This window comes from Mandrillus leucophaeus, unplaced genomic scaffold (genome assembly GCF_000951045.1).
Source record: "Mandrillus leucophaeus isolate KB7577 unplaced genomic scaffold, Mleu.le_1.0 Scaffold475, whole genome shotgun sequence".
NCBI lineage: Eukaryota > Metazoa > Chordata > Mammalia > Primates > Cercopithecidae > Mandrillus > Mandrillus leucophaeus.
The window spans coordinates 10,216-20,950 of NW_012105087.1; the positions used below are offsets into that span (position 1 = coordinate 10,216).

Below are 10,735 nucleotides of genomic sequence, written 5' to 3' on the forward strand. Positions count from 1 at the left end.
CTTTGACTCTGGACTCTGGTGGTCTTCTTCGGGGAATAAACGGTCTGGGCATAACAAGATATATTTCCGGAGGCCTGAAGGCTGGTCATGATAGAGATTCCTTGGTTTTTGTCCCAGAAACTGTGGGTAAAATGTCCCTATTCTAGTAGATCGTTATCCCAATATCATTTGTCACAAGTTTGTGCAAACGGTTATGCCATGTTTTTCCAATCAATTTAAAGCAAATGCCCTCAAATGATTTCTGGGAGAAAAACTGCAATATTTAGCCCTGTCTCATCAACTACTCAGATTGTTCAAGGTTGTGAGGATTTTAGACACTGAAATTACAGTGAAAAAGGAAATCTACAAACCCTTGAGTCAAATCATAGTTCTCTGAATTTGTCACATCTGCCCAGGTCCAATGTCGTGAGAGTAGCATCAGAGTGCCACAGGCATGGTCTGAGACTAGGAAGACAGCCATGCTCACTGACCAATCCCATGTCTGGGCTTCCAGGTAGAACTAGAGTTTCATTCAACCTACATGTGCCTACAGGTCCTCACTGCAGCAATGACATCTCTCAGCTCAGTAACGGCCACTTGGAGCAGGAATATGATCTCTATATGGAAGACTCAGTGGATCCTTATCACCTTCATAGAAAGGTACTCACCATCCACATCAAGAGAAAAGCCAATGTGTTGTTCCTCCAGTGAGTAAAAGAAATTTCTGTAGGGCTGGCAGGAGTCAGGCAGTTCAAGATAACTGGAAGGAGATGAATAACATCTATCCAGTGAGTTCTGCAAGGCTTCAGGCTCTACTAACTCCAGCGGCTCCCTGCTAAGTCTGGAAAAGTAGAAAAAGTAAAGAACAAGCCAGGGGAAATCAGACACAACAGAGCCCCAACTGGATTTCATGGGTAGCATAAGGAAGTGGTTAAAAAAGAAAAAGGATAGATTCATTAATGAGGTAACAAATTATTGCCTTCATGACGGGACACAACAGGGTCAAATGGAAAAGAATGAAAGAGACAGATAGACAGACACACACACACACACACAGAGACAGAGAGAGACAGAGAGAGAGAGAATGAGCTCAGTGAATTGTCCAGGTGACACACTGATGAGGGAGTCAGGACACTCTGAGTTAGTGCCCTCAGGACACACAGCATACAGTGATCATGAAAAGACTGTGCTCAATAATGTTCCATAAAATGTGCTCAAGATTCCATGCAGTCACCATGAGAATACAGCTTTTGAAATATGGTCCACCTACAGTACGTTCGTAAATGATAACGGGAGGAAGAAATGGATACCTAAATACCTACTGTCATGAAAACCAACAGCAACATTAGTAGGAATAATTCAGGCTTGGTTGAAAAGATGTAATTGATATTGTCGGCCCGCTCTGTTTTCCCTGAACCAGGAGTCTCCAGGTGTCAACACAGAATTAGCTGTTTACAATTGTTCAAAGTTACCTGGGGCATGGTGGGCCCCAGATGAGCTAAAACAAGCCAACTTAGAAGACACAGAAAATAAGGATAAATTCAGTGAAACCTGGGTCACATCTTCCACTGAGAGGTAGACAAGGGTGACACTGGCCTTGGGCAGGTAGAGAACAGCACAGACATGCTTTGGGAATGAAACTCATAAGGAACTTAGTAGCTGGCAAGAGACATTTAATTCAGATGAGCTGATCTGACAGACAACTCCTGGGCATGTGCTGCAGAGCTTGGTGTGAGTTTGCCACACCTGCCTTGAGTTCAATGTCCTGAGAGTCGGTCAAGGGTGGCAAGGGCATGGCCTGAGACTAGGAAGAGAGCAAAGCTCACTGACCCACCCCATGCCTGTGCTTCAGACTCAACTCCAGAGTGATTGAAATCTACACTGACATATAGGTTCAGCCCACAGTGATGGCAACTGTCAGCCCAACCAGGGGTACAAGGCCCAAAGATTATGGGGTCCACCTGGGACATGAACTGGAGCTTTATTACCTTCACAATGGAGTACTCACTGCCTATGTCAAGAGCCAAGCCGACTTACTGTTCTTCTAATGAGGGAAAGGTGCTCTTGTAAGACTGGTATGAGGCAGACATGTCAGGAGGAATTGAGAGAGTCAAATAACCTTCATCCCAGGACTCCTAGGGGGCTTCCTCCTCTTCAGACTCCTGCAGATTCCTGATGAGCCAGGCAGGACAGAGATGACAGAAGATTAAACCAACAGAGATTAGACAACAAAACCCCCCAGATGATCTGATGGGAGAGAGAATGGAGTGGTCACAGAAACCAAAGGCATTTTTCCTTCAAGAGAAATAAAACTATCCTTCTAAATGCAGGGTGGAGAGTGACTGCTCTGGGGACAGAGCAAAAATGGGCAGCACGTGCTCAGTATATTTGCCACAGATGAACCAACGCAGGGCACCCAGACTCTTCCTGTAAACTACCGTCATGACTTGCAGCACAGAGAACTAACGCAGGGCTTCAACTACTTTGCATAAATTGGGTTGAATTTTGCATGCGGCATTCAAGTGAACAGAGCTCTTGAGGCAGTGCAGACACACAGCTTGTGTATTAAGGGCCCCATTTTTCCAATATTTTGATATAATATGTTTATTTTTCCAATTTCTTTTCTTGCACAAATACTAGCAAACATACTAACAACAAATGGGCAGAAAGCATATGTACATCTCTCTCTGGATTTAAACACATGGGAGAGAACAGGCGACACCAAGAAATCCCTGTTTGAGGGTCTGGAGTGAACTTCCAGCAAACTCCAACAGACCTGCAGCTGAGGGACCTGACTGTTAGAAGGAAAACTAACAAACAGAAAGGGAAAGCATCCACACCCACAAAAAGGACATCCACACCAAAACCCCATCTGTAGGTTACCATCATCAAAGACCAAAGGTAGATAAAACCACAAAGATGGGGAGAAACCAGAGCAGAAAAGCAGAAAATTCTAAAAACCAGAGTGCCCCTTCTCCTCCAAAGGATCACAGCTCCTCGCCAGCAATGGAACAAAGCAGGATGGAGAATGACTTTGACGAGTTGACAAAAGTAGGCTTCAGAAAGTCAGTAATAACAAACTTCTCTGAGCTAAAGGAGGATGTGTGAATCCATTGCAAGGAAGCTAAAAACCTTGAAAAAAGACTAGATGAATGGCTAACTAGGGTAAACAGTGTAGGGAAGACCTTAAATGATGGAGCTGAAAACCATGGCACAAGAACTACGTGATACATGCATAACCTTCAGTAGCCAATTCGATCAAGTGGAAGAAAGGGTATCAGTGATTGAAAATCAAATTAAGGAAATGAAGCAAGAAGAGAAGTTTAGAGAAAAAAGAGTAAAAAGAAATGAACAAAGCCTCCAACAAATATGGGACTATGTGAAAAGACCAAATCTACATCTGATTGGTATACCTGAAAGTGACAGGGAGAATGGAACCGAGCTGGAAAACACTCTACAAGATATTATCCAGGAGAACTTCCCCAACCTAGCAAGGTAGGCCAACATTCAAATTCAGGAAATACAGAGAACACCACAAAGATACTCCTTGAGAAGAGCAACCTCAAGATACATAATTGCCAGATTCACCAAGGTTGAAATGAAGGAAAAACTGCTAAGGGCAGCCAGAGAGTAAGGTATGGTTACCCACAAAGGGAAGCCCATCAGACTAACAGTGGATCTCTGGGCAGAAATCCTACAAGCCAGAAGAGAGTGGGGACCAATATTCAACATTCTTAAAGAAAAAAATTTTCAACCCAGAATTTCATATCCAGCCAAATGACGCTTCATAAGTGAAGGAGAAATAAAATCCCTTACAGACAAGCAAATGCTCAGAGATTTTGCCACCATCAGGCAAAATCTTACAAGAGCTCCTGAAGGAAGCACTAAACATGGAAAAGAACAACCTCTACCAGCCACTGCAAAAACATGCCAAACTGTAAAGAACATCAATGCTAGGAAGAAAGTGCATCAACTAATGGGCAGAATAACCAGGTAACATCATAATGACAGGATCAAATTCACACATTAACAATATTAACCTTAAATGTAAATGGACTAAATGCCCCAATTAAAAAACACAGACTGGCAAACTGGATAAAGAGTCAAGTCCCAGCAGTGTGTTGTATTCAGGAGACCCATCTCACATGCAGAGACACACATAGGCTTAAAATAAAGGGATGGAGGAAGATCTATCAAGCAAATAGAAAGCAAAAAAAAGCAGGGGTTCATATGCTAGTCTCCAATAAGACAGACTTTAAACCAACAAAGATCAAAAGAGACAAAGAAGGACATTATATAATGGTAAAGGGATCAATTCAACAAGAAGAGCTAACTATCCTAAACATATATGTACCCAAATACAGGAGCACCCAGATTCATAAAGCAAGTTCTGAGAGACCTAAAAAGAGATGTAGACTCCCATGCAATAATAATGGGAGACTTTAATACCCCACTGTCAACATTAGACAGATCAACGAGACAGAAAGTTAACAAGGATATCCAGGACTTGAACTCAGTTCTGCACCAAACAGACCTAATAGACATCTGCAGAACTCTCCACCCCAAATCATTGGAATATACATTCTTCTCAGCACCACATCATACTTATTCCAAAATTGACCACATATTTGGAAGTAAAGCACTCCTCAGCAAATGTAAAAGAAGAGAAATCACAACAAACTGTTTCTTAGACCACAGTGCAATCAAATTAGAACTCAGGATTAAGAAACTCACTCAAAACCGTACAACTACATGGAAACTGAACAACCTGCTCCTGAATGACTACTGGGTACATAACGAAATGAAGGCAGAAATAAATACGTTCTTTAGAACCAATGAGAACAAAGACACAACATACCAGAATCTCTGGGACACATTTAAAGCAGTGTGTAGAGGGAAATTTACAGCACTAAATGCCCAGAAGGGAAAGCAGGAAAGATCTAAAATTGACACCCTAACATCACAATGAAAAGAACTAGAGAAGCAAGAGGAAACAAATTCAAAAGCTAGCAGAAGACAAGAAATAACTAAGCTCACAGCAGAACTAAAGGAGATAGAGACCCAAAAAACCCTTCAAAAAATCAATGAATCCAGGAGCTGGTTTTTTTGAAAAGATCAACAAGAAATCCCTGTTTGGCTCATTGACCAGGCTGATCTGATTGCAAGTGCCTATACTGAGAGGACTATGAAATTAAAACAAATACAAGTGCCACAAATAACATACAACATTGTTAATAAGGACAATTTGTAGCTGGGTGAATAGAAGAAATAGTTTTATTCATCACCTCCCCTTTTTTTCCTCAATCTATAATCTCCAGGTGTCACTACTGAATTCACAGCTCACAATTCCACAGCATTACCTGGGAGACACTGGCCCTTTTTCTTCCTCTTCTTCATGATCACTTTCATTTTCTGTAAATAAATTCAGAGAAGCATGTCACATTATGCAATTCACACTTCACATATGACCAAATCAGTGTCCAGTCATAGCACAAGGATATAACTATTCTCAGTGCAAGAATATGGATTCTGACAGGAATATTCTAGGGTGCCCTAGATAAAGTCTGGTGAGAAGTAGATGACCCAGCTTTCCAGACTCACAGGCCAAAATCTCCCTGTACGTATACACCATAATGCCATATTCCCTGCCTGAGTCAAAGTTAAACAAAATTTTTCCCAAAAAACTCTCCAGAAATTGGTCAAACAGTTTTCTTGGAGTGTTGCTGCAATACTGACTTATATCACCAGGTAACATGGACATTAAATGTTTAGAGGCATCTATACATGAAACTCGACTGACAAATTTGAACAATTCTTGCTTTAAAAAGAATCTGTGATTTGGGAGGCCAAGACAGGTGAATCATTTGAGGTCATAAGTTCAAGACCAGCCTGGCCAATATGGGGAAACCCCGTTTCTACTAAAAACACAAAAATTAGCCAGATGTGGTGGTGTGCATCTGTGATTCCATTTACTCAGGAGACTGAGGCAGGAGAATCACTTGAACCTGGGAGGCAGAGGTTGCACCAAGCCAAGATAGTCCCACTGCCCTCCAGCCTGGGTGACAGAGCAAGACTCCGTTGCGAAACAATATATGTGTGTGTGTGTGTGTGTATACATATGTGTGTGTGTGAGTGTGTGTGTGTGTGTGTGTATATGATGCTACAAAGAAACATTAGATCAGCCATTGCATTGATGGAGTGGAGAAACAGGGTCCAGCCTTGCTTTATGGAAATACATCAGCAAAGTAAAGAAGAAAAGTTTCCATCCTGATTTCAGGGTGACTGTGCCGCTAAGCAAGCTGACTAAAAGGAGATCAAGATTAAAGCTGAGAGCAGTGAAGCCTAGGGATCAATATTTCCAGATACAAAGGCAAGGCTGCCAGCTTCCTTAAAAAGGCATAGAAACTCCATGAACATTGTTCAGGGACCGGTGACTTAATCAAAGATGACAAGAGATACTGAATCGAAGCTAGGAGGTCCGACAGATATTTCCTGTGCACCTCCTGCACTCAGGTGACTATGAGATTGTCAAACTTGCATGGGGTCCAGAAAGTTCATACTGGGGACTGGCAGACAAAGGCATGACATGAGCTGAGAAGGACAAAAAAACTCCCTGATATCTTTTTAGAATCCCATCGCAGTTTTTTTATTCAAACCAATTTGTGTGTATAGAGCCTGTCTTCAGAGTTTATCTTCCTCAGCCTAGACAGAGGTAGGAGACACAAGGAAAACAGAGGCTACCTGGGATAATATGTACAGCATCCTCCCACTCATCATGAGAGGATGAGTCAATGAGAGTTGAGTCGACTTCGTCTTCCACAAATGTGATCTGGGTATTCCTGTGTGGCTGGTTGGAGTCATAAGGGCCATGGCTATTTGAATAAGTGACGGCACATTCCTCCAGTGAGTCCCAGGGACTTCCCTTTCTTCAGCCTTCTGCACCTCCCTGATGAGCAAGGTGGGATAGAGAAGAAAGAAGATGAAACACAGAGGGATTGGACCCCAGGGAGTCCTAGCTGGTTTTGACAGGAGGCATTAAGAGAGAGGCCCCAGAAAGCAAACAGGAGGTTCCCTTTAAGAAGTGACAGGCAATCCTCTTCTCTCTGCAACAGAGCATGGCTGCCATGGGAGCCAGAGAGGAAGAGAGCAACTGGTGTTCACTGCACTGGACAGACAGGAGCTGAGGAGGATGAAGACTCAGCTATCCCTGTACAGTACAGACATGACACTCAGCACACACAGAGAGACAACAGCTGCCACACCCTGTGTCTAAGCTGGGTTGAATTTCACATACTGTGGCCAAGGGAATGCAGGCTTTGGGCCCATTGTAGATGCCAGAGAGGGTGCGCCTCCTAGACCCTTTTCATATGTTACCACCCATTACTTGCTCCTGAGTATTCAGTGTTACCTGCGGGCACATGAATCCTGTACTTTCTCAGCTTCCTCAACTTGAACACCTTCATCCTCATCTTCATCATTTTCTGTAAATACAGAAGTGTTCGTTCAGGTATTTCCCACTTCACACTCTGCAAGCACAGTCAGCCCAATGTACACAGAGACACGAACGTCTAGGCGTGTCAACCGTTCAGCTGAAAGCTCTCATGTTTTATCTTTAACAAAATGCCCTGGCATTATTTCCTGATCCATCAGGCAATGCATTTCTATCTGGAGGGCCACCATCAAGATATGGCCAAATATTGAAAAGACCTTTTGCTCCCCATATCACTGGAGGCTTGTGCAGCCTCTCTCTGGCCTTTGGCAGCTGTCTCCCCCATCCCGCCACAGATCTGATTCCCAGGCACGGGCTTGGTGTCCTGTCACAGTTCGCATTTAGAAACTAATTCTTTCTCTTAGGAGAGGACAAACTTGTTCCACAGTCCTCTATACATCAGGAGACTGCACAGGCCCTCCACGTGGCTTCTGCTGTGTTATTCAGGGACACTCTCTCCGTGGGGAGTGCTCCAGTCTAAAGCCCTTCCTACCACCAAATGCCCCCACATCAAGTGCCTTCTCCAACACCACACGGCGAGGGGCTTCATCTCATTCTGAAAAACAGTTGTAAGTGTTCCCACATTTGGATGCTTCAGACCCTTGCAAGAGACAATTTGGCTGCCTTTGCAGATGGAGAGAGAGAAACTCAGGAAGGATAAATCACTCCCTCACCAACAGTTATTAAGAACATTGCTGAAGAGACAGCCTGGGAACCTTCATTCTTAGTCCAGAGCTCTTTTCACTCTAACAAGCATCCGCCCATCACAGCCTCCTTCCTGTCCTTTAAAACTCGATAGACGCTGCCTCTTGCTCCAAAGACCACCTTCCATCAAGGAAGGAGGGACATTTGCAATACTGTGACCTCCAACCCCATGGGTTTCCCAACTCTGTTCTTACCCAGGAAGTCCTGGTCATGTCATGGCCACATATGTTTAGTGGAAAAACCCCACCGATACAACTGTCATTGTGAAAGTGTGGAGGTCTGGAGTCTCTCATAAGCCTGGGGTTTTGGGTCATCAGGGCCAATGGCCACCTTACCTGGGCTGAGCTTTTGGACAAGGTGCCGTGCCAGCCTACACCCCTCAGCCAGCTGTTCTCGGAGGTCCTGCCGCTGGGACTTGTCCGGCTCATCTGGAGTGGGGAGGGCCTGGAGATGCTGAGTCAATGAGCGGGAGGCATCTCTCCCTTCCCGTAACCTCTCCCTTAACTGGATCAGCTCTCATGCCTGAGAGTGAACCAGGACTTTATATTGCCTAAGGTGAGATGGTAGAGAACATTTAACAGTGGAAAGGGATGAGTGATCAGTTCTAATATTGCAACAGAGATTTCTGAGACAATGTCCTCAAGGAGACCTCCAAGCAGAAGGTCAGCACATGTTTAAAGGAATGTCTGTGGCCAAGAGAAAGAATAGAAAATGGTTTACAGGTTTCCTCTGTATCAGAGAGGACTCCTGTAAGATCCTTGATGATATTCCATTCATCTTTCTCTTCTGTAAACAAAAGTAGGTGTTTTCCTAATTCCGTTTCAAAAAGACATCTTCTCAGTTCCTCACCCTGGCCACGGACATTTCCATGTGAAAATATGCATAGTGCATCTTGCGGCTATAGATACAAAGCCATGTACAAAAATGAGGCTGGGTGCAGATGGGGCGAATTGAAAAGATGAAAGAAGAAAAGAATGACAGGGCCGAGAAGGCAACATTGATTGAGTGAAAGAATGAGACGCCCCAGCCAGTCAGGAGGTGATTCTGACTAAGGGTAAGTGGGGTGGTGATGACACACCATTTTGAGTATACTGAATGCTGCTGGATGGTTTGCACTCCTTTGATTAATTTCGTGTTATGTAAATTTCACCTCAACAATTACTTGTTTGAAAAAGAGAAAACAAGGCTCTGAGAAACAACTGCAACCCATAACTTATTATTATCCTTGTTCTCTGTTTGATAAATATTTGTGTGTCATGAGCCTGCCATGGCAATTCCTTCCCTTCCCTGACCCAGCTTAGCTCTTACTTCTCCCCGCCGAGCTGCTGTACGTCAGAGATTTACACACCTGCCCACCTGCCTGCCCCCACGGGGCCCCCTCACCTGAGCTCCTCAGCTTGCTTGAGCTGCTCTGCAAGCTTCTCCCCCTTGAACTGCAGCTCATCCCTCAGCATAGATTTTATGAGGTCTTTGCACTCTTCATACTCTGAGAAAAGACAGACACGCCTGCCTCAGTGGAAGGCTGGACATGCTGCTGTGGTCACTGCCTAGAGGGCAGGAGTCGGGTCCATCCCAAGGACAAAACTGTCCCCACTACCAGGCTCTAGGCAGGGATTTCCACATCTTTACTCTTCAGTCTCCCGACTTTCTGGCATCTGATCCTCCAAAATTTAGAGACGAAGAAAGAGAAACTCAAGGGCACATCAAGGAAATTGACAAGATGATTCAACCACAATGAAGTGGAGACAGAACTCACAGCCCCTGAGGTCTGAGTCTGAATGCGGGGCCGCTTTCCCAAGCCTTCAGCCTCTCCTCTAAAACACTGCACTGGGCCATGAAGCAGTGATTTCTTGTAAGTCGGGAAGGCCCCTAGGACTATGGGACTGATGGTTTCCCTTTTACTGGGAATTTCAAGGACAAGTATGTCAAAGATTTTTAAATCATATCTTCAGATAAGATTTTAAGAATCGTATCCGAAACATAAAGTATGAGACATAAGACCATAAGGCCATGAAGGAAATATGCCCAAATACTAATAAAGTTTGTGTTAATTTAGAAACAGTACAATGAAGAACTAATAGATAGTGTTTACTCTGTGCCAATAAATGTTCTAGGAGATTGACAAGAAATAGCTCATGTAATTCACTGCAGCAATTTACAGAGGTAGGTATTATTGTAGTACCCTATGAACAGACGAGGAAACTGAGGGACAGACAAGACAAGCAACTTGGATGGAGTCCAGGATACAGGCCCAGGTCCCTGCTCTTGCACATTGCACTGCTACTTCCACACATTGTCGGGTGCGATCTTTCTTCCTCTTTAGGAACAAGAGCCTGTGCCCCAGGAAGCAGGACTTCCTCTCACCAGGGTACTCTCTGCTTTTTTATTTATTTATTTTTTGACGAATCTTCCCCTGTCGCCCAGGGGCTGGAGTGCAATGGCACGATCTTGGCTCACTGCAACCTCTGCCTCCTGGGTTCAAAAGATTCTCCTACCTCAGACTCCCGAATAGCTGGGATTACAGGTGCCTGCCACCACACCCAGTTAATTTTTGTATTTTTA

General features: G+C 44.1%; 2 pseudogenes across 2 annotated transcripts in view; both read right to left on the reverse strand.

Annotated features, from left to right (window-relative positions):
* Positions 1-10,735, reverse strand: part of LOC105550294 — a 931,651-nt pseudogene that overhangs the window by 8,431 nt on the left and 912,485 nt on the right. Inside the window, exon 14 of the transcript XR_001007683.1 lies at positions 648-820. The product of XR_001007683.1 is annotated as a neuroblastoma breakpoint family member 16-like (transcript). The remainder of the gene's footprint in view (positions 1-647; positions 821-10,735) is intronic.
* LOC105550300 overlaps positions 1,737-10,735 on the reverse strand; it is a 35,704-nt pseudogene continuing 26,705 nt past the window's right edge. The window contains exons 5-9 of the transcript XR_001007685.1: positions 8,509-8,723; positions 7,388-7,460; positions 6,721-6,925; positions 5,340-5,391; positions 1,737-2,151 (exon numbers count right to left, since the gene is read on the reverse strand). The product of XR_001007685.1 is annotated as a neuroblastoma breakpoint family member 3-like (transcript). The remainder of the gene's footprint in view (positions 2,152-5,339; positions 5,392-6,720; positions 6,926-7,387; positions 7,461-8,508; positions 8,724-10,735) is intronic.